The following is a 19,215-nucleotide window of genomic DNA, read 5'->3' on the forward strand; positions in this document are numbered from 1 at the left end:
AAACAAAAATAGGAAGTAAAAGTGCAAATAGTGCCCTGTGTTCCCATGCGCTCACCCGCCCAAGTACTGACAAGGGCCAAAGTTGTTACGCATCGGCAATCGGACATTTTCTTTCATTTTCTCTTTATCGGTTGAGAACCAGTGTATTCAAGATATTATGGCCATTGCCGAGTGAATGCTGTAGCGCTTCCCGACGAGTCGGGTTCGGATCCTCTGTCAACTTCCACGCAGGGTGATGATCTTTTGGTCATCACACTCGCCAGCTGAAATCGGCGCTGCCTTTTCGTAGTAGTAAAAGAGTAGTGGCCCGTGGGGGGATCGAACCCACGACCTTCGCGTTATTAGCACGACGCTCTAACCAACTGAGCTAACGGGCCTCGGCAGATGCAGCTGCTCAGCCCTACGCTGGAAACAGGTGGCATGAAGCCATACACCATTTCTATGGTCGTCGTGTGTCTGCTTCCCTAGTCTATATTCTGCTGACGGTCACGAAACAGTAGCTATATTGCGAGCAGGACGGCAAACGGCTGCTCGGACAGCTCAAACTTGCCACGATTCGTGTGGAAAAAATTCCGTTCCGGTACCGGGAATCGAACCCGGGCCTCCTGGGTGAAAGCCAGGTATCCTAGCCACTAGACCACACCGGATGTGGACGTTTCGTTCGACCGTTCGTACGGTCGCTTGGCGCATTTCGTGTCGAGTGCCGCGTCGGCGCCCCTCTCTCTTTGCGAGCATCTTTGCACATACTGACTGGCAAGGCGCGCACCTCAAACGCCGCAGAGCAATGCTTTTGGCTTCATGCTCTGCTGGGAGAAGAGGAAAAGGGAAGCTGTAAGTAGCAATAACAGGAAGTAAACATTTTCCCGCTGAAGCGTTGAAACGTTGTGGATAACAAACAAGAAATACGTTGGCGCCCTAGCAACAGCACCACCATCAGTCACAGAAAATTAAATGCCCCGGGTGAGGATCGAACTCACGACCTTAAGATTATGAGACTTACGCGCTGCCTACTGCGCTACCGAGGCACGGGTGCACCGCTTGTCCTGGAAACTGGGTAAATACCGTACCCAATATTAGACGTAGAGACACTGTACTTCCTGGATAACGTGTTCTGTTGCTACACGTGCACTGCCGGCCCAGTTGATTGCGGTGCTGCTGCAGCTGTTGCAACGATAGGCAGCACTCCTTGTCGTTAAAGTTCAGAGCCTCGGAGGCACCCGGACCCAGCAACTTGTGAGGCCAGGCCGACGCTAGTCTGTAGAACATGATGCGAGCGTCCTAGTGGGGACCCGCGAGTGCTGCGTTCTCGGTCCTTCTCAAGGGAAATCCAGCTACACATTCTTGTGGATCGTGCATCTCAAGCGCTCAAGCCACGCGGCAGCATCATCGCGGGAAAAGCAAAATGATGCATCGGCCGGGAATCGAACCCGGGCCGCCCGCGTGGCAGGCGAGCATTCTACCACTGAACCACCGATGCTGGGGCCAGCGGTAACTTGACGCTGCTTCCCGAGCAGATGTCTCAAGGGAAAGTGGGACTGCCGTCAAGCGCCGTAGCATTCTGTGGGAAAGATGCTGCAGACGCTGAATCCTGCACTGCACTGCTTAAAAATGCCGCCAGAACGCGGTCCTCTGCGTACTCTTGCGTCGCCGGCGCCCAACTCTTGCCAAAGGATGCGAAATGTGCGCGGATACGCTGTCCGAATGCGTCTGGATGTGCTCCCCTAGCCTGCCTCGAAATGCGCCTGCCAGGTACGATCACCTTCGGCCGCTGCCGACTGGCGGGAAGCCGACACAGCGCGGACGCGCGGCGCTCGCTTGTGCGGTGGTGGTGTAATGGTCAGCATAGTTGCCTTCCAAGCAGTTGATCCGCGTTCGATTCCCGGCCACCGCAGCAGGCTTTTAATTTCGCGTATGAGTACTTTTGCCACGCGCTCTTAAATTATTGTTTTTTCGCCCTCTTACTCGCTGCATACCAGCCCTTAGTGTGTCTCGACTTGTCTCGTGTCTCGACTTGTCTCGACTTTGCTCAGCTGACGCGAGAGCTGACGCTCTCAAATCGGCCTTTATCAAAACGACAAGCACGAGAAACGACTGAGAGAGGTAAGGAGAGGCGAGGCGATGGACACACAGCACGCCCCCTTCATTTCACGGTGGCGTCTCCCTGACCGAATCGGGCTGTAGCTCCGAAAACAAAGGAGAAACAAAAATAGGAAGTAAAAGTGCAAATAGTGCCCTGTGTTCCCATGCGCTCACCCGCCCAAGTACTGACAAGGGCCAAAGTTGTTACGCATCGGCAATCGGACATTTTCTTTCATTTTCTCTTTATCGGTTGAGAACCAGTGTATTCAAGATATTATGGCCATTGCCGAGTGAATGCTGTAGCGCTTCCCGACGAGTCGGGTTCGGATCCTCTGTCAACTTCCACGCAGGGTGATGATCTTTTGGTCATCACACTCGCCAGCTGAAATCGGCGCTGCCTTTTCGTAGTAGTAAAAGAGTAGTGGCCCGTGGGGGGATCGAACCCACGACCTTCGCGTTATTAGCACGACGCTCTAACCAACTGAGCTAACGGGCCTCGGCAGATGCAGCTGCTCAGCCCTACGCTGGAAACAGGTGGCATGAAGCCATACACCATTTCTATGGTCGTCGTGTGTCTGCTTCCCTAGTCTATATTCTGCTGACGGTCACGAAACAGTAGCTATATTGCGAGCAGGACGGCAAACGGCTGCTCGGACAGCTCAAACTTGCCACGATTCGTGTGGAAAAAATTCCGTTCCGGTACCGGGAATCGAACCCGGGCCTCCTGGGTGAAAGCCAGGTATCCTAGCCACTAGACCACACCGGATGTGGACGTTTCGTTCGACCGTTCGTACGGTCGCTTGGCGCATTTCGTGTCGAGTGCCGCGTCGGCGCCCCTCTCTCTTTGCGAGCATCTTTGCACATACTGACTGGCAAGGCGCGCACCTCAAACGCCGCAGAGCAATGCTTTTGGCTTCATGCTCTGCTGGGAGAAGAGGAAAAGGGAAGCTGTAAGTAGCAATAACAGGAAGTAAACATTTTCCCGCTGAAGCGTTGAAACGTTGTGGATAACAAACAAGAAATACGTTGGCGCCCTAGCAACAGCACCACCATCAGTCACAGAAAATTAAATGCCCCGGGTGAGGATCGAACTCACGACCTTAAGATTATGAGACTTACGCGCTGCCTACTGCGCTACCGAGGCACGGGTGCACCGCTTGTCCTGGAAACTGGGTAAATACCGTACCCAATATTAGACGTAGAGACACTGTACTTCCTGGATAACGTGTTCTGTTGCTACACGTGCACTGCCGGCCCAGTTGATTGCGGTGCTGCTGCAGCTGTTGCAACGATAGGCAGCACTCCTTGTCGTTAAAGTTCAGAGCCTCGGAGGCACCCGGACCCAGCAACTTGTGAGGCCAGGCCGACGCTAGTCTGTAGAACATGATGCGAGCGTCCTAGTGGGGACCCGCGAGTGCTGCGTTCTCGGTCCTTCTCAAGGGAAATCCAGCTACACATTCTTGTGGATCGTGCATCTCAAGCGCTCAAGCCACGCGGCAGCATCATCGCGGGAAAAGCAAAATGATGCATCGGCCGGGAATCGAACCCGGGCCGCCCGCGTGGCAGGCGAGCATTCTACCACTGAACCACCGATGCTGGGGCCAGCGGTAACTTGACGCTGCTTCCCGAGCAGATGTCTCAAGGGAAAGTGGGACTGCCGTCAAGCGCCGTAGCATTCTGTGGGAAAGATGCTGCAGACGCTGAATCCTGCACTGCACTGCTTAAAAATGCCGCCAGAACGCGGTCCTCTGCGTACTCTTGCGTCGCCGGCGCCCAACTCTTGCCAAAGGATGCGAAATGTGCGCGGATACGCTGTCCGAATGCGTCTGGATGTGCTCCCCTAGCCTGCCTCGAAATGCGCCTGCCAGGTACGATCACCTTCGGCCGCTGCCGACTGGCGGGAAGCCGACACAGCGCGGACGCGCGGCGCTCGCTTGTGCGGTGGTGGTGTAATGGTCAGCATAGTTGCCTTCCAAGCAGTTGATCCGCGTTCGATTCCCGGCCACCGCAGCAGGCTTTTAATTTCGCGTATGAGTACTTTTGCCACGCGCTCTTAAATTATTGTTTTTTCGCCCTCTTACTCGCTGCATACCAGCCCTTAGTGTGTCTCGACTTGTCTCGTGTCTCGACTTGTATCGACTTTGCTCAGCTGACGCGAGAGCTGACGCTCTCAAATCGGCCTTTATCAAAACGACAAGCACGAGAAACGACTGAGAGAGGTAAGGAGAGGCGAGGCGATGGACACACAGCACGCCCCCTTCATTTCACGGTGGCGTCTCCCTGACCGAATCGGGCTGTAGCTCCGAAAACAAAGGAGAAACAAAAATAGGAAGTAAAAGTGCAAATAGTGCCCTGTGTTCCCATGCGCTCACCCGCCCAAGTACTGACAAGGGCCAAAGTTGTTACGCATCGGCAATCGGACATTTTCTTTCATTTTCTCTTTATCGGTTGAGAACCAGTGTATTCAAGATATTATGGCCATTGCCGAGTGAATGCTGTAGCGCTTCCCGACGAGTCGGGTTCGGATCCTCTGTCAACTTCCACGCAGGGTGATGATCTTTTGGTCATCACACTCGCCAGCTGAAATCGGCGCTGCCTTTTCGTAGTAGTAAAAGAGTAGTGGCCCGTGGGGGGATCGAACCCACGACCTTCGCGTTATTAGCACGACGCTCTAACCAACTGAGCTAACGGGCCTCGGCAGATGCAGCTGCTCAGCCCTACGCTGGAAACAGGTGGCATGAAGCCATACACCATTTCTATGGTCGTCGTGTGTCTGCTTCCCTAGTCTATATTCTGCTGACGGTCACGAAACAGTAGCTATATTGCGAGCAGGACGGCAAACGGCTGCTCGGACAGCTCAAACTTGCCACGATTCGTGTGGAAAAAATTCCGTTCCGGTACCGGGAATCGAACCCGGGCCTCCTGGGTGAAAGCCAGGTATCCTAGCCACTAGACCACACCGGATGTGGACGTTTCGTTCGACCGTTCGTACGGTCGCTTGGCGCATTTCGTGTCGAGTGCCGCGTCGGCGCCCCTCTCTCTTTGCGAGCATCTTTGCACATACTGACTGGCAAGGCGCGCACCTCAAACGCCGCAGAGCAATGCTTTTGGCTTCATGCTCTGCTGGGAGAAGAGGAAAAGGGAAGCTGTAAGTAGCAATAACAGGAAGTAAACATTTTCCCGCTGAAGCGTTGAAACGTTGTGGATAACAAACAAGAAATACGTTGGCGCCCTAGCAACAGCACCACCATCAGTCACAGAAAATTAAATGCCCCGGGTGAGGATCGAACTCACGACCTTAAGATTATGAGACTTACGCGCTGCCTACTGCGCTACCGAGGCACGGGTGCACCGCTTGTCCTGGAAACTGGGTAAATACCGTACCCAATATTAGACGTAGAGACACTGTACTTCCTGGATAACGTGTTCTGTTGCTACACGTGCACTGCCGGCCCAGTTGATTGCGGTGCTGCTGCAGCTGTTGCAACGATAGGCAGCACTCCTTGTCGTTAAAGTTCAGAGCCTCGGAGGCACCCGGACCCAGCAACTTGTGAGGCCAGGCCGACGCTAGTCTGTAGAACATGATGCGAGCGTCCTAGTGGGGACCCGCGAGTGCTGCGTTCTCGGTCCTTCTCAAGGGAAATCCAGCTACACATTCTTGTGGATCGTGCATCTCAAGCGCTCAAGCCACGCGGCAGCATCATCGCGGGAAAAGCAAAATGATGCATCGGCCGGGAATCGAACCCGGGCCGCCCGCGTGGCAGGCGAGCATTCTACCACTGAACCACCGATGCTGGGGCCAGCGGTAACTTGACGCTGCTTCCCGAGCAGATGTCTCAAGGGAAAGTGGGACTGCCGTCAAGCGCCGTAGCATTCTGTGGGAAAGATGCTGCAGACGCTGAATCCTGCACTGCACTGCTTAAAAATGCCGCCAGAACGCGGTCCTCTGCGTACTCTTGCGTCGCCGGCGCCCAACTCTTGCCAAAGGATGCGAAATGTGCGCGGATACGCTGTCCGAATGCGTCTGGATGTGCTCCCCTAGCCTGCCTCGAAATGCGCCTGCCAGGTACGATCACCTTCGGCCGCTGCCGACTGGCGGGAAGCCGACACAGCGCGGACGCGCGGCGCTCGCTTGTGCGGTGGTGGTGTAATGGTCAGCATAGTTGCCTTCCAAGCAGTTGATCCGCGTTCGATTCCCGGCCACCGCAGCAGGCTTTTAATTTCGCGTATGAGTACTTTTGCCACGCGCTCTTAAATTATTGTTTTTTCGCCCTCTTACTCGCTGCATACCAGCCCTTAGTGTGTCTCGACTTGTCTCGTGTCTCGACTTGTCTCGACTTTGCTCAGCTGACGCGAGAGCTGACGCTCTCAAATCGGCCTTTATCAAAACGACAAGCACGAGAAACGACTGAGAGAGGTAAGGAGAGGCGAGGCGATGGACACACAGCACGCCCCCTTCATTTCACGGTGGCGTCTCCCTGACCGAATCGGGCTGTAGCTCCGAAAACAAAGGAGAAACAAAAATAGGAAGTAAAAGTGCAAATAGTGCCCTGTGTTCCCATGCGCTCACCCGCCCAAGTACTGACAAGGGCCAAAGTTGTTACGCATCGGCAATCGGACATTTTCTTTCATTTTCTCTTTATCGGTTGAGAACCAGTGTATTCAAGATATTATGGCCATTGCCGAGTGAATGCTGTAGCGCTTCCCGACGAGTCGGGTTCGGATCCTCTGTCAACTTCCACGCAGGGTGATGATCTTTTGGTCATCACACTCGCCAGCTGAAATCGGCGCTGCCTTTTCGTAGTAGTAAAAGAGTAGTGGCCCGTGGGGGGATCGAACCCACGACCTTCGCGTTATTAGCACGACGCTCTAACCAACTGAGCTAACGGGCCTCGGCAGATGCAGTTGCTCAGCCCTACGCTGGAAACAGGTGGCATGAAGCCATACACCTTTTCTATGGTCGTCGTGTGTCTGCTTCCCTAGTCTATATTCTGCTGACGGTCACGAAACAGTAGCTATATTGCGAGCAGGACGGCAAACGGCTGCTCGGACAGCTCAAACTTGCCACGATTCGTGTGGAAAAAATTCCGTTCCGGTACCGGGAATCGAACCCGGGCCTCCTGGGTGAAAGCCAGGTATCCTAGCCACTAGACCACACCGGATGTGGACGTTTCGTTCGACCGTTCGTACGGTCGCTTGGCGCATTTCGTGTCGAGTGCCGCGTCGGCGCCCCTCTCTCTTTGCGAGCATCTTTGCACATACTGACTGGCAAGGCGCGCACCTCAAACGTCGCAGAGCAATGCTTTTGGCTTCATGCTCTGCTGGGAGAAGAGGAAAAGGGAAGCTGTAAGTAGCAATAACAGGAAGTAAACATTTTCCCGCTGAAGCGTTGAAACGTTGTGGATAACAAACAAGAAATACGTTGGCGCCCTAGCAACAGCACCACCATCAGTCACAGAAAATTAAATGCCCCGGGTGAGGATCGAACTCACGACCTTAAGATTATGAGACTTACGCGCTGCCTACTGCGCTACCGAGGCACGGGTGCACCGCTTGTCCTGGAAACTGGGTAAATACCGTACCCAATATTAGACGTAGAGACACTGTACTTCCTGGATAACGTGTTCTGTTGCTACACGTGCACTGCCGGCCCAGTTGATTGCGGTGCTGCTGCAGCTGTTGCAACGATAGGCAGCACTCCTTGTCGTTAAAGTTCAGAGCCTCGGACGCACCCGGACCCAGCAACTTGTGAGGCCAGGCCGACGCTAGTCTGTAGAACATGATGCGAGCGTCCTAGTGGGGACCCGCGAGTGCTGCGTTCTCGGTCCTTCTCAAGGGAAATCCAGCTACACATTCTTGTGGATCGTGCATCTCAAGCGCTCAAGCCACGCGGCAGCATCATCGCGGGAAAAGCAAAATGATGCATCGGCCGGGAATCGAACCCGGGCCGCCCGCGTGGCAGGCGAGCATTCTACCACTGAACCACCGATGCTGGGGCCAGCGGTAACTTGACGCTGCTTCCCGAGCAGATGTCTCAAGGGAAAGTGGGACTGCCGTCAAGCGCCGTAGCATTCTGTGGGAAAGATGCTGCAGACGCTGAATCCTGCACTGCACTGCTTAAAAATGCCGCCAGAACGCGGTCCTCTGCGTACTCTTGCGTCGCCGGCGCCCAACTCTTGCCAAAGGATGCGAAATGTGCGCGGATACGCTGTCCGAATGCGTCTGGATGTGCTCCCCTAGCCTGCCTCGAAATGCGCCTGCCAGGTACGATCACCTTCGGCCGCTGCCGACTGGCGGGAAGCCGACACAGCGCGGACGCGCGGCGCTCGCTTGTGCGGTGGTGGTGTAATGGTCAGCATAGTTGCCTTCCAAGCAGTTGATCCGCGTTCGATTCCCGGCCACCGCAGCAGGCTTTTAATTTCGCGTATGAGTACTTTTGCCACGCGCTCTTAAATTATTGTTTTTTCGCCCTCTTACTCGCTGCATACCAGCCCTTAGTGTGTCTCGACTTGTCTCGTGTCTCGACTTGTCTCGACTTTGCTCAGCTGACGCGAGAGCTGACGCTCTCAAATCGGCCTTTATCAAAACGACAAGCACGAGAAACGACTGAGAGAGGTAAGGAGAGGCGAGGCGATGGACACACAGCACGCCCCCTTCATTTCACGGTGGCGTCTCCCTGACCGAATCGGGCTGTAGCTCCGAAAACAAAGGAGAAACAAAAATAGGAAGTAAAAGTGCAAATAGTGCCCTGTGTTCCCATGCGCTCACCCGCCCAAGTACTGACAAGGGCCAAAGTTGTTACGCATCGGCAATCGGACATTTTCTTTCATTTTCTCTTTATCGGTTGAGAACCAGTGTATTCAAGATATTATGGCCATTGCCGAGTGAATGCTGTAGCGCTTCCCGACGAGTCGGGTTCGGATCCTCTGTCAACTTCCACGCAGGGTGATGATCTTTTGGTCATCACACTCGCCAGCTGAAATCGGCGCTGCCTTTTCGTAGTAGTAAAAGAGTAGTGGCCCGTGGGGGGATCGAACCCACGACCTTCGCGTTATTAGCACGGCGCTCTAACCAACTGAGCTAACGGGCCTCGGCAGATGCAGTTGCTCAGCCCTACGCTGGAAACAGGTGGCATGAAGCCATACACCTTTTCTATGGTCGTCGTGTGTCTGCTTCCCTAGTCTATATTCTGCTGACGGTCACGAAACAGTAGCTATATTGCGAGCAGGACGGCAAACGGCTGCTCGGACAGCTCAAACTTGCCACGATTCGTGTGGAAAAAATTCCGTTCCGGTACCGGGAATCGAACCCGGGCCTCCTGGGTGAAAGCCAGGTATCCTAGCCACTAGACCACACCGGATGTGGACGTTTCGTTCGACCGTTCGTACGGTCGCTTGGCGCATTTCGTGTCGAGTGCCGCGTCGGCGCCCCTCTCTCTTTGCGAGCATCTTTGCACATACTGACTGGCAAGGCGCGCACCTCAAACGTCGCAGAGCAATGCTTTTGGCTTCATGCTCTGCTGGGAGAAGAGGAAAAGGGAAGCTGTAAGTAGCAATAACAGGAAGTAAACATTTTCCCGCTGAAGCGTTGAAACGTTGTGGATAACAAACAAGAAATACGTTGGCGCCCTAGCAACAGCACCACCATCAGTCACAGAAAATTAAATGCCCCGGGTGAGGATCGAACTCACGACCTTAAGATTATGAGACTTACGCGCTGCCTACTGCGCTACCGAGGCACGGGTGCACCGCTTGTCCTGGAAACTGGGTAAATACCGTACCCAATATTAGACGTAGAGACACTGTACTTCCTGGATAACGTGTTCTGTTGCTACACGTGCACTGCCGGCCCAGTTGATTGCGGTGCTGCTGCAGCTGTTGCAACGATAGGCAGCACTCCTTGTCGTTAAAGTTCAGAGCCTCGGAGGCACCCGGACCCAGCAACTTGTGAGGCCAGGCCGACGCTAGTCTGTAGAACATGATGCGAGCGTCCTAGTGGGGACCCGCGAGTGCTGCGTTCTCGGTCCTTCTCAAGGGAAATCCAGCTACACATTCTTGTGGATCGTGCATCTCAAGCGCTCAAGCCACGCGGCAGCATCATCGCGGGAAAAGCAAAATGATGCATCGGCCGGGAATCGAACCCGGGCCGCCCGCGTGGCAGGCGAGCATTCTACCACTGAACCACCGATGCTGGGGCCAGCGGTAACTTGACGCTGCTTCCCGAGCAGATGTCTCAAGGGAAAGTGGGACTGCCGTCAAGCGCCGTAGCATTCTGTGGGAAAGATGCTGCAGACGCTGAATCCTGCACTGCACTGCTTAAAAATGCCGCCAGAACGCGGTCCTCTGCGTACTCTTGCGTCGCCGGCGCCCAACTCTTGCCAAAGGATGCGAAATGTGCGCGGATACGCTGTCCGAATGCGTCTGGATGTGCTCCCCTAGCCTGCCTCGAAATGCGCCTGCCAGGTACGATCACCTTCGGCCGCTGCCGACTGGCGGGAAGCCGACACAGCGCGGACGCGCGGCGCTCGCTTGTGCGGTGGTGGTGTAATGGTCAGCATAGTTGCCTTCCAAGCAGTTGATCCGCGTTCGATTCCCGGCCACCGCAGCAGGCTTTTAATTTCGCGTATGAGTACTTTTGCCACGCGCTCTTAAATTATTGTTTTTTCGCCCTCTTACTCGCTGCATACCAGCCCTTAGTGTGTCTCGACTTGTCTCGTGTCTCGACTTGTCTCGACTTTGCTCAGCTGACGCGAGAGCTGACGCTCTCAAATCGGCCTTTATCAAAACGACAAGCACGAGAAACGACTGAGAGAGGTAAGGAGAGGCGAGGCGATGGACACACAGCACGCCCCCTTCATTTCACGGTGGCGTCTCCCTGACCGAATCGGGCTGTAGCTCCGAAAACAAAGGAGAAACAAAAATAGGAAGTAAAAGTGCAAATAGTGCCCTGTGTTCCCATGCGCTCACCCGCCCAAGTACTGACAAGGGCCAAAGTTGTTACGCATCGGCAATCGGACATTTTCTTTCATTTTCTCTTTATCGGTTGAGAACCAGTGTATTCAAGATATTATGGCCATTGCCGAGTGAATGCTGTAGCGCTTCCCGACGAGTCGGGTTCGGATCCTCTGTCAACTTCCACGCAGGGTGATGATCTTTTGGTCATCACACTCGCCAGCTGAAATCGGCGCTGCCTTTTCGTAGTAGTAAAAGAGTAGTGGCCCGTGGGGGGATCGAACCCACGACCTTCGCGTTATTAGCACGGCGCTCTAACCAACTGAGCTAACGGGCCTCGGCAGATGCAGTTGCTCAGCCCTACGCTGGAAACAGGTGGCATGAAGCCATACACCTTTTCTATGGTCGTCGTGTGTCTGCTTCCCTAGTCTATATTCTGCTGACGGTCACGAAACAGTAGCTATATTGCGAGCAGGACGGCAAACGGCTGCTCGGACAGCTCAAACTTGCCACGATTCGTGTGGAAAAAATTCCGTTCCGGTACCGGGAATCGAACCCGGGCCTCCTGGGTGAAAGCCAGGTATCCTAGCCACTAGACCACACCGGATGTGGACGTTTCGTTCGACCGTTCGTACGGTCGCTTGGCGCATTTCGTGTCGAGTGCCGCGTCGGCGCCCCTCTCTCTTTGCGAGCATCTTTGCACATACTGACTGGCAAGGCGCGCACCTCAAACGTCGCAGAGCAATGCTTTTGGCTTCATGCTCTGCTGGGAGAAGAGGAAAAGGGAAGCTGTAAGTAGCAATAACAGGAAGTAAACATTTTCCCGCTGAAGCGTTGAAACGTTGTGGATAACAAACAAGAAATACGTTGGCGCCCTAGCAACAGCACCACCATCAGTCACAGAAAATTAAATGCCCCGGGTGAGGATCGAACTCACGACCTTAAGATTATGAGACTTACGCGCTGCCTACTGCGCTACCGAGGCACGGGTGCACCGCTTGTCCTGGAAACTGGGTAAATACCGTACCCAATATTAGACGTAGAGACACTGTACTTCCTGGATAACGTGTTCTGTTGCTACACGTGCACTGCCGGCCCAGTTGATTGCGGTGCTGCTGCAGCTGTTGCAACGATAGGCAGCACTCCTTGTCGTTAAAGTTCAGAGCCTCGGAGGCACCCGGACCCAGCAACTTGTGAGGCCAGGCCGACGCTAGTCTGTAGAACATGATGCGAGCGTCCTAGTGGGGACCCGCGAGTGCTGCGTTCTCGGTCCTTCTCAAGGGAAATCCAGCTACACATTCTTGTGGATCGTGCATCTCAAGCGCTCAAGCCACGCGGCAGCATCATCGCGGGAAAAGCAAAATGATGCATCGGCCGGGAATCGAACCCGGGCCGCCCGCGTGGCAGGCGAGCATTCTACCACTGAACCACCGATGCTGGGGCCAGCGGTAACTTGACGCTGCTTCCCGAGCAGATGTCTCAAGGGAAAGTGGGACTGCCGTCAAGCGCCGTAGCATTCTGTGGGAAAGATGCTGCAGACGCTGAATCCTGCACTGCACTGCTTAAAAATGCCGCCAGAACGCGGTCCTCTGCGTACTCTTGCGTCGCCGGCGCCCAACTCTTGCCAAAGGATGCGAAATGTGCGCGGATACGCTGTCCGAATGCGTCTGGATGTGCTCCCCTAGCCTGCCTCGAAATGCGCCTGCCAGGTACGATCACCTTCGGCCGCTGCCGACTGGCGGGAAGCCGACACAGCGCGGACGCGCGGCGCTCGCTTGTGCGGTGGTGGTGTAATGGTCAGCATAGTTGCCTTCCAAGCAGTTGATCCGCGTTCGATTCCCGGCCACCGCAGCAGGCTTTTAATTTCGCGTATGAGTACTTTTGCCACGCGCTCTTAAATTATTGTTTTTTCGCCCTCTTACTCGCTGCATACCAGCCCTTAGTGTGTCTCGACTTGTCTCGTGTCTCGACTTGTCTCGACTTTGCTCAGCTGACGCGAGAGCTGACGCTCTCAAATCGGCCTTTATCAAAACGACAAGCACGAGAAACGACTGAGAGAGGTAAGGAGAGGCGAGGCGATGGACACACAGCACGCCCCCTTCATTTCACGGTGGCGTCTCCCTGACCGAATCGGGCTGTAGCTCCGAAAACAAAGGAGAAACAAAAATAGGAAGTAAAAGTGCAAATAGTGCCCTGTGTTCCCATGCGCTCACCCGCCCAAGTACTGACAAGGGCCAAAGTTGTTACGCATCGGCAATCGGACATTTTCTTTCATTTTCTCTTTATCGGTTGAGAACCAGTGTATTCAAGATATTATGGCCATTGCCGAGTGAATGCTGTAGCGCTTCCCGACGAGTCGGGTTCGGATCCTCTGTCAACTTCCACGCAGGGTGATGATCTTTTGGTCATCACACTCGCCAGCTGAAATCGGCGCTGCCTTTTCGTAGTAGTAAAAGAGTAGTGGCCCGTGGGGGGATCGAACCCACGACCTTCGCGTTATTAGCACGGCGCTCTAACCAACTGAGCTAACGGGCCTCGGCAGATGCAGTTGCTCAGCCCTACGCTGGAAACAGGTGGCATGAAGCCATACACCTTTTCTATGGTCGTCGTGTGTCTGCTTCCCTAGTCTATATTCTGCTGACGGTCACGAAACAGTAGCTATATTGCGAGCAGGACGGCAAACGGCTGCTCGGACAGCTCAAACTTGCCACGATTCGTGTGGAAAAAATTCCGTTCCGGTACCGGGAATCGAACCCGGGCCTCCTGGGTGAAAGCCAGGTATCCTAGCCACTAGACCACACCGGATGTGGACGTTTCGTTCGACCGTTCGTACGGTCGCTTGGCGCATTTCGTGTCGAGTGCCGCGTCGGCGCCCCTCTCTCTTTGCGAGCATCTTTGCACATACTGACTGGCAAGGCGCGCACCTCAAACGTCGCAGAGCAATGCTTTTGGCTTCATGCTCTGCTGGGAGAAGAGGAAAAGGGAAGCTGTAAGTAGCAATAACAGGAAGTAAACATTTTCCCGCTGAAGCGTTGAAACGTTGTGGATAACAAACAAGAAATACGTTGGCGCCCTAGCAACAGCACCACCATCAGTCACAGAAAATTAAATGCCCCGGGTGAGGATCGAACTCACGACCTTAAGATTATGAGACTTACGCGCTGCCTACTGCGCTACCGAGGCACGGGTGCACCGCTTGTCCTGGAAACTGGGTAAATACCGTACCCAATATTAGACGTAGAGACACTGTACTTCCTGGATAACGTGTTCTGTTGCTACACGTGCACTGCCGGCCCAGTTGATTGCGGTGCTGCTGCAGCTGTTGCAACGATAGGCAGCACTCCTTGTCGTTAAAGTTCAGAGCCTCGGAGGCACCCGGACCCAGCAACTTGTGAGGCCAGGCCGACGCTAGTCTGTAGAACATGATGCGAGCGTCCTAGTGGGGACCCGCGAGTGCTGCGTTCTCGGTCCTTCTCAAGGGAAATCCAGCTACACATTCTTGTGGATCGTGCATCTCAAGCGCTCAAGCCACGCGGCAGCATCATCGCGGGAAAAGCAAAATGATGCATCGGCCGGGAATCGAACCCGGGCCGCCCGCGTGGCAGGCGAGCATTCTACCACTGAACCACCGATGCTGGGGCCAGCGGTAACTTGACGCTGCTTCCCGAGCAGATGTCTCAAGGGAAAGTGGGACTGCCGTCAAGCGCCGTAGCATTCTGTGGGAAAGATGCTGCAGACGCTGAATCCTGCACTGCACTGCTTAAAAATGCCGCCAGAACGCGGTCCTCTGCGTACTCTTGCGTCGCCGGCGCCCAACTCTTGCCAAAGGATGCGAAATGTGCGCGGATACGCTGTCCGAATGCGTCTGGATGTGCTCCCCTAGCCTGCCTCGAAATGCGCCTGCCAGGTACGATCACCTTCGGCCGCTGCCGACTGGCGGGAAGCCGACACAGCGCGGACGCGCGGCGCTCGCTTGTGCGGTGGTGGTGTAATGGTCAGCATAGTTGCCTTCCAAGCAGTTGATCCGCGTTCGATTCCCGGCCACCGCAGCAGGCTTTTAATTTCGCGTATGAGTACTTTTGCCACGCGCTCTTAAATTATTGTTTTTTCGCCCTCTTACTCGCTGCATACCAGCCCTTAGTGTGTCTCGACTTGTCTCGTGTCTCGACTTGTCTCGACTTTGCTCAGCTGACGCGAGAGCTGACGCTCTCAAATCGGCCTTTATCAAAACGACAAGCACGAGAAACGACTGAGAGAGGTAAGGAGAGGCGAGGCGATGGACACACAGCACGCCCCCTTCATTTCACGGTGGCGTCTCCCTGACCGAATCGGGCTGTAGCTCCGAAAACAAAGGAGAAACAAAAATAGGAAGTAAAAGTGCAAATAGTGCCCTGTGTTCCCATGCGCTCACCCGCCCAAGTACTGACAAGGGCCAAAGTTGTTACGCATCGGCAATCGGACATTTTCTTTCATTTTCTCTTTATCGGTTGAGAACCAGTGTATTCAAGATATTATGGCCATTGCCGAGTGAATGCTGTAGCGCTTCCCGACGAGTCGGGTTCGGATCCTCTGTCAACTTCCACGCAGGGTGATGATCTTTTGGTCATCACACTCGCCAGCTGAAATCGGCGCTGCCTTTTCGTAGTAGTAAAAGAGTAGTGGCCCGTGGGGGGATCGAACCCACGACCTTCGCGTTATTAGCACGGCGCTCTAACCAACTGAGCTAACGGGCCTCGGCAGATGCAGTTGCTCAGCCCTACGCTGGAAACAGGTGGCATGAAGCCATACACCTTTTCTATGGTCGTCGTGTGTCTGCTTCCCTAGTCTATATTCTGCTGACGGTCACGAAACAGTAGCTATATTGCGAGCAGGACGGCAAACGGCTGCTCGGACAGCTCAAACTTGCCACGATTCGTGTGGAAAAAATTCCGTTCCGGTACCGGGAATCGAACCCGGGCCTCCTGGGTGAAAGCCAGGTATCCTAGCCACTAGACCACACCGGATGTGGACGTTTCGTTCGACCGTTCGTACGGTCGCTTGGCGCATTTCGTGTCGAGTGCCGCGTCGGCGCCCCTCTCTCTTTGCGAGCATCTTTGCACATACTGACTGGCAAGGCGCGCACCTCAAACGTCGCAGAGCAATGCTTTTGGCTTCATGCTCTGCTGGGAGAAGAGGAAAAGGGAAGCTGTAAGTAGCAATAACAGGAAGTAAACATTTTCCCGCTGAAGCGTTGAAACGTTGTGGATAACAAACAAGAAATACGTTGGCGCCCTAGCAACAGCACCACCATCAGTCACAGAAAATTAAATGCCCCGGGTGAGGATCGAACTCACGACCTTAAGATTATGAGACTTACGCGCTGCCTACTGCGCTACCGAGGCACGGGTGCACCGCTTGTCCTGGAAACTGGGTAAATACCGTACCCAATATTAGACGTAGAGACACTGTACTTCCTGGATAACGTGTTCTGTTGCTACACGTGCACTGCCGGCCCAGTTGATTGCGGTGCTGCTGCAGCTGTTGCAACGATAGGCAGCACTCCTTGTCGTTAAAGTTCAGAGCCTCGGAGGCACCCGGACCCAGCAACTTGTGAGGCCAGGCCGACGCTAGTCTGTAGAACATGATGCGAGCGTCCTAGTGGGGACCCGCGAGTGCTGCGTTCTCGGTCCTTCTCAAGGGAAATCCAGCTACACATTCTTGTGGATCGTGCATCTCAAGCGCTCAAGCCACGCGGCAGCATCATCGCGGGAAAAGCAAAATGATGCATCGGCCGGGAATCGAACCCGGGCCGCCCGCGTGGCAGGCGAGCATTCTACCACTGAACCACCGATGCTGGGGCCAGCGGTAACTTGACGCTGCTTCCCGAGCAGATGTCTCAAGGGAAAGTGGGACTGCCGTCAAGCGCCGTAGCATTCTGTGGGAAAGATGCTGCAGACGCTGAATCCTGCACTGCACTGCTTAAAAATGCCGCCAGAACGCGGTCCTCTGCGTACTCTTGCGTCGCCGGCGCCCAACTCTTGCCAAAGGATGCGAAATGTGCGCGGATACGCTGTCCGAATGCGTCTGGATGTGCTCCCCTAGCCTGCCTCGAAATGCGCCTGCCAGGTACGATCACCTTCGGCCGCTGCCGACTGGCGGGAAGCCGACACAGCGCGGACGCGCGGCGCTCGCTTGTGCGGTGGTGGTGTAATGGTCAGCATAGTTGCCTTCCAAGCAGTTGATCCGCGTTCGATTCCCGGCCACCGCAGCAGGCTTTTAATTTCGCGTATGAGTACTTTTGCCACGCGCTCTTAAATTATTGTTTTTTCGCCCTCTTACTCGCTGCATACCAGCCCTTAGTGTGTCTCGACTTGTCTCGTGTCTCGACTTGTCTCGACTTTGCTCAGCTGACGCGAGAGCTGACGCTCTCAAATCGGCCTTTATCAAAACGACAAGCACGAGAAACGACTGAGAGAGGTAAGGAGAGGCGAGGCGATGGACACACAGCACGCCCCCTTCATTTCACGGTGGCGTCTCCCTGACCGAATCGGGCTGTAGCTCCGAAAACAAAGGAGAAACAAAAATATGAAGTAAAAGTGCAAATAGTGCCCTGTGTTCCCATGCGCTCACCCGCCCAAGTACTGACAAGGGCCAAAGTTGTTACGCATCGGCAATCGGACATTTTCTTTCATTTTCTCTTTATCGGTTGAGAACCAGTGTATTCAAGATATTATGGCCATTGCCGAGTGAATGCTGTAGCGCTTCCCGACGAGTCGGGTTCGGATCCTCTGTCAACTTCCACGCAGGGTGATGATCTTTTGGTCATCACACTCGCCAGCTGAAATCGGCGCTGCCTTTTCGTAGTAGTAAAAGAGTAGTGGCCCGTGGGGGGATCGAACCCACGACCTTCGCGTTATTAGCACGGCGCTCTAACCAACTGAGCTAACGGGCCTCGGCAGATGCAGTTGCTCAGCCCTACGCTGGAAACAGGTGGCATGAAGCCATACACCTTTTCTATGGTCGTCGTGTGTCTGCTTCCCTAGTCTATATTCTGCTGACGGTCACGAAACAGTAGCTATATTGCGAGCAGGACGGCAAACGGCTGCTCGGACAGCTCAAACTTGCCACGATTCGTGTGGAAAAAATTCCGTTCCGGTACCGGGAATCGAACCCGGGCCTCCTGGGTGAAAGCCAGGTATCCTAGCCACTAGACCACACCGGATGTGAACGTTTCGTTCGACCGTTCGTACGGTCGCTTGGCGCATTTCGTGTCGAGTGCCGCGTCGGCGCCCCTCTCTCTTTGCGAGCATCTTTGCACATACTGACTGGCAAGGCGCGCACCTCAAACGTCGCAGAGCAATGCTTTTGGCTTCATGCTCTGCTGGGAGAAGAGGAAAAGGGAAGCTGTAAGTAGCAATAACAGGAAGTAAACATTTTCCCGCTGAAGCGTTGAAACGTTGTGGATAACAAACAAGAAATACGTTGGCGCCCTAGCAACAGCACCACCATCAGTCACAGAAAATTAAATGCCCCGGGTGAGGATCGAACTCACGACCTTAAGATTATGAGACTTACGCGCTGCCTACTGCGCTACCGAGGCACGGGTGCACCGCTTGTCCTGGAAACTGGGTAAATACCGTACCCAATATTAGACGTAGAGACACTGTACTTCCTGGATAACGTGTTCTGTTGCTACACGTGCACTGCCGGCCCAGTTGATTGCGGTGCTGCTGCAGCTGTTGCAACGATAGGCAGCACTCCTTGTCGTTAAAGTTCAGAGCCTCGGAGGCACCCGGACCCAGCAACTTGTGAGGCCAGGCCGACGCTAGTCTGTAGAACATGATGCGAGCGTCCTAGTGGGGACCCGCGAGTGCTGCGTTCTCGGTCCTTCTCAAGGGAAATCCAGCTACACATTCTTGTGGATCGTGCATCTCAAGCGCTCAAGCCACGCGGCAGCATCATCGCGGGAAAAGCAAAATGATGCATCGGCCGGGAATCGAACCCGGGCCGCCCGCGTGGCAGGCGAGCATTCTACCACTGAACCACCGATGCTGGGGCCAGCGGTAACTTGACGCTGCTTCCCGAGCAGATGTCTCAAGGGAAAGTGGGACTGCCGTCAAGCGCCGTAGCATTCTGTGGGAAAGATGCTGCAGACGCTGAATCCTGCACTGCACTGCTTAAAAATGCCGCCAGAACGCGGTCCTCT

The 19,215-nt window shown here is 54.6% G+C and overlaps 44 non-coding genes across 44 annotated transcripts; 8 read left to right on the forward strand and 36 right to left on the reverse strand.

Annotated features, from left to right (window-relative positions):
* Positions 1-303: 303 nt before the first annotated feature.
* Trnai-aau lies at positions 304-377 on the reverse strand. Its single transcript has one exon. It is a non-coding gene; the product is annotated as a tRNA-Ile (tRNA).
* A 198-nt stretch (positions 378-575) lies between these two features.
* Positions 576-647, reverse strand: Trnae-uuc. The gene has a single exon. It is a non-coding gene; the product is annotated as a tRNA-Glu (tRNA).
* A 305-nt stretch (positions 648-952) lies between these two features.
* Positions 953-1,025, reverse strand: Trnam-cau. The gene has a single exon. It is a non-coding gene; the product is annotated as a tRNA-Met (tRNA).
* Positions 1,026-1,406: 381 nt separating this feature from the next.
* Trnag-gcc lies at positions 1,407-1,477 on the reverse strand. Its single transcript has one exon. It is a non-coding gene; the product is annotated as a tRNA-Gly (tRNA).
* A 342-nt stretch (positions 1,478-1,819) lies between these two features.
* On the forward strand, positions 1,820-1,891 carry Trnag-ucc. Its single transcript has one exon. It is a non-coding gene; the product is annotated as a tRNA-Gly (tRNA).
* Positions 1,892-2,501: 610 nt separating this feature from the next.
* Positions 2,502-2,575, reverse strand: Trnai-aau. Its single transcript has one exon. It is a non-coding gene; the product is annotated as a tRNA-Ile (tRNA).
* Positions 2,576-2,773: 198 nt separating this feature from the next.
* Positions 2,774-2,845, reverse strand: Trnae-uuc. The gene has a single exon. It is a non-coding gene; the product is annotated as a tRNA-Glu (tRNA).
* A 305-nt stretch (positions 2,846-3,150) lies between these two features.
* On the reverse strand, positions 3,151-3,223 carry Trnam-cau. The gene has a single exon. It is a non-coding gene; the product is annotated as a tRNA-Met (tRNA).
* A 381-nt stretch (positions 3,224-3,604) lies between these two features.
* Trnag-gcc lies at positions 3,605-3,675 on the reverse strand. The gene has a single exon. It is a non-coding gene; the product is annotated as a tRNA-Gly (tRNA).
* A 342-nt stretch (positions 3,676-4,017) lies between these two features.
* Trnag-ucc lies at positions 4,018-4,089 on the forward strand. Its single transcript has one exon. It is a non-coding gene; the product is annotated as a tRNA-Gly (tRNA).
* A 610-nt stretch (positions 4,090-4,699) lies between these two features.
* Positions 4,700-4,773, reverse strand: Trnai-aau. The gene has a single exon. It is a non-coding gene; the product is annotated as a tRNA-Ile (tRNA).
* Positions 4,774-4,971: 198 nt separating this feature from the next.
* On the reverse strand, positions 4,972-5,043 carry Trnae-uuc. Its single transcript has one exon. It is a non-coding gene; the product is annotated as a tRNA-Glu (tRNA).
* A 305-nt stretch (positions 5,044-5,348) lies between these two features.
* On the reverse strand, positions 5,349-5,421 carry Trnam-cau. Its single transcript has one exon. It is a non-coding gene; the product is annotated as a tRNA-Met (tRNA).
* Positions 5,422-5,802: 381 nt separating this feature from the next.
* Trnag-gcc lies at positions 5,803-5,873 on the reverse strand. Its single transcript has one exon. It is a non-coding gene; the product is annotated as a tRNA-Gly (tRNA).
* Positions 5,874-6,215: 342 nt separating this feature from the next.
* Positions 6,216-6,287, forward strand: Trnag-ucc. Its single transcript has one exon. It is a non-coding gene; the product is annotated as a tRNA-Gly (tRNA).
* Positions 6,288-6,897: 610 nt separating this feature from the next.
* Positions 6,898-6,971, reverse strand: Trnai-aau. Its single transcript has one exon. It is a non-coding gene; the product is annotated as a tRNA-Ile (tRNA).
* Positions 6,972-7,169: 198 nt separating this feature from the next.
* Trnae-uuc lies at positions 7,170-7,241 on the reverse strand. Its single transcript has one exon. It is a non-coding gene; the product is annotated as a tRNA-Glu (tRNA).
* A 305-nt stretch (positions 7,242-7,546) lies between these two features.
* Positions 7,547-7,619, reverse strand: Trnam-cau. The gene has a single exon. It is a non-coding gene; the product is annotated as a tRNA-Met (tRNA).
* A 381-nt stretch (positions 7,620-8,000) lies between these two features.
* On the reverse strand, positions 8,001-8,071 carry Trnag-gcc. Its single transcript has one exon. It is a non-coding gene; the product is annotated as a tRNA-Gly (tRNA).
* A 342-nt stretch (positions 8,072-8,413) lies between these two features.
* Positions 8,414-8,485, forward strand: Trnag-ucc. Its single transcript has one exon. It is a non-coding gene; the product is annotated as a tRNA-Gly (tRNA).
* A 610-nt stretch (positions 8,486-9,095) lies between these two features.
* Positions 9,096-9,169, reverse strand: Trnai-aau. The gene has a single exon. It is a non-coding gene; the product is annotated as a tRNA-Ile (tRNA).
* Positions 9,170-9,367: 198 nt separating this feature from the next.
* On the reverse strand, positions 9,368-9,439 carry Trnae-uuc. The gene has a single exon. It is a non-coding gene; the product is annotated as a tRNA-Glu (tRNA).
* Positions 9,440-9,744: 305 nt separating this feature from the next.
* On the reverse strand, positions 9,745-9,817 carry Trnam-cau. The gene has a single exon. It is a non-coding gene; the product is annotated as a tRNA-Met (tRNA).
* A 381-nt stretch (positions 9,818-10,198) lies between these two features.
* Trnag-gcc lies at positions 10,199-10,269 on the reverse strand. The gene has a single exon. It is a non-coding gene; the product is annotated as a tRNA-Gly (tRNA).
* Positions 10,270-10,611: 342 nt separating this feature from the next.
* Positions 10,612-10,683, forward strand: Trnag-ucc. The gene has a single exon. It is a non-coding gene; the product is annotated as a tRNA-Gly (tRNA).
* Positions 10,684-11,293: 610 nt separating this feature from the next.
* On the reverse strand, positions 11,294-11,367 carry Trnai-aau. The gene has a single exon. It is a non-coding gene; the product is annotated as a tRNA-Ile (tRNA).
* Positions 11,368-11,565: 198 nt separating this feature from the next.
* Positions 11,566-11,637, reverse strand: Trnae-uuc. The gene has a single exon. It is a non-coding gene; the product is annotated as a tRNA-Glu (tRNA).
* Positions 11,638-11,942: 305 nt separating this feature from the next.
* Positions 11,943-12,015, reverse strand: Trnam-cau. Its single transcript has one exon. It is a non-coding gene; the product is annotated as a tRNA-Met (tRNA).
* A 381-nt stretch (positions 12,016-12,396) lies between these two features.
* Trnag-gcc lies at positions 12,397-12,467 on the reverse strand. The gene has a single exon. It is a non-coding gene; the product is annotated as a tRNA-Gly (tRNA).
* Positions 12,468-12,809: 342 nt separating this feature from the next.
* Trnag-ucc lies at positions 12,810-12,881 on the forward strand. The gene has a single exon. It is a non-coding gene; the product is annotated as a tRNA-Gly (tRNA).
* A 610-nt stretch (positions 12,882-13,491) lies between these two features.
* Trnai-aau lies at positions 13,492-13,565 on the reverse strand. Its single transcript has one exon. It is a non-coding gene; the product is annotated as a tRNA-Ile (tRNA).
* Positions 13,566-13,763: 198 nt separating this feature from the next.
* On the reverse strand, positions 13,764-13,835 carry Trnae-uuc. Its single transcript has one exon. It is a non-coding gene; the product is annotated as a tRNA-Glu (tRNA).
* Positions 13,836-14,140: 305 nt separating this feature from the next.
* On the reverse strand, positions 14,141-14,213 carry Trnam-cau. Its single transcript has one exon. It is a non-coding gene; the product is annotated as a tRNA-Met (tRNA).
* Positions 14,214-14,594: 381 nt separating this feature from the next.
* Positions 14,595-14,665, reverse strand: Trnag-gcc. Its single transcript has one exon. It is a non-coding gene; the product is annotated as a tRNA-Gly (tRNA).
* A 342-nt stretch (positions 14,666-15,007) lies between these two features.
* On the forward strand, positions 15,008-15,079 carry Trnag-ucc. Its single transcript has one exon. It is a non-coding gene; the product is annotated as a tRNA-Gly (tRNA).
* A 610-nt stretch (positions 15,080-15,689) lies between these two features.
* Trnai-aau lies at positions 15,690-15,763 on the reverse strand. Its single transcript has one exon. It is a non-coding gene; the product is annotated as a tRNA-Ile (tRNA).
* Positions 15,764-15,961: 198 nt separating this feature from the next.
* Trnae-uuc lies at positions 15,962-16,033 on the reverse strand. Its single transcript has one exon. It is a non-coding gene; the product is annotated as a tRNA-Glu (tRNA).
* A 305-nt stretch (positions 16,034-16,338) lies between these two features.
* Positions 16,339-16,411, reverse strand: Trnam-cau. The gene has a single exon. It is a non-coding gene; the product is annotated as a tRNA-Met (tRNA).
* Positions 16,412-16,792: 381 nt separating this feature from the next.
* On the reverse strand, positions 16,793-16,863 carry Trnag-gcc. The gene has a single exon. It is a non-coding gene; the product is annotated as a tRNA-Gly (tRNA).
* Positions 16,864-17,205: 342 nt separating this feature from the next.
* Trnag-ucc lies at positions 17,206-17,277 on the forward strand. The gene has a single exon. It is a non-coding gene; the product is annotated as a tRNA-Gly (tRNA).
* A 610-nt stretch (positions 17,278-17,887) lies between these two features.
* On the reverse strand, positions 17,888-17,961 carry Trnai-aau. The gene has a single exon. It is a non-coding gene; the product is annotated as a tRNA-Ile (tRNA).
* Positions 17,962-18,159: 198 nt separating this feature from the next.
* On the reverse strand, positions 18,160-18,231 carry Trnae-uuc. Its single transcript has one exon. It is a non-coding gene; the product is annotated as a tRNA-Glu (tRNA).
* Positions 18,232-18,536: 305 nt separating this feature from the next.
* Positions 18,537-18,609, reverse strand: Trnam-cau. Its single transcript has one exon. It is a non-coding gene; the product is annotated as a tRNA-Met (tRNA).
* Positions 18,610-18,990: 381 nt separating this feature from the next.
* On the reverse strand, positions 18,991-19,061 carry Trnag-gcc. The gene has a single exon. It is a non-coding gene; the product is annotated as a tRNA-Gly (tRNA).
* Positions 19,062-19,215: the final 154 nt, after the last annotated feature.

Source organism: Schistocerca piceifrons, unplaced genomic scaffold, assembly GCF_021461385.2.
Source record: "Schistocerca piceifrons isolate TAMUIC-IGC-003096 unplaced genomic scaffold, iqSchPice1.1 HiC_scaffold_571, whole genome shotgun sequence".
In the NCBI taxonomy this organism is placed as follows: domain Eukaryota; kingdom Metazoa; phylum Arthropoda; class Insecta; order Orthoptera; family Acrididae; genus Schistocerca; species Schistocerca piceifrons.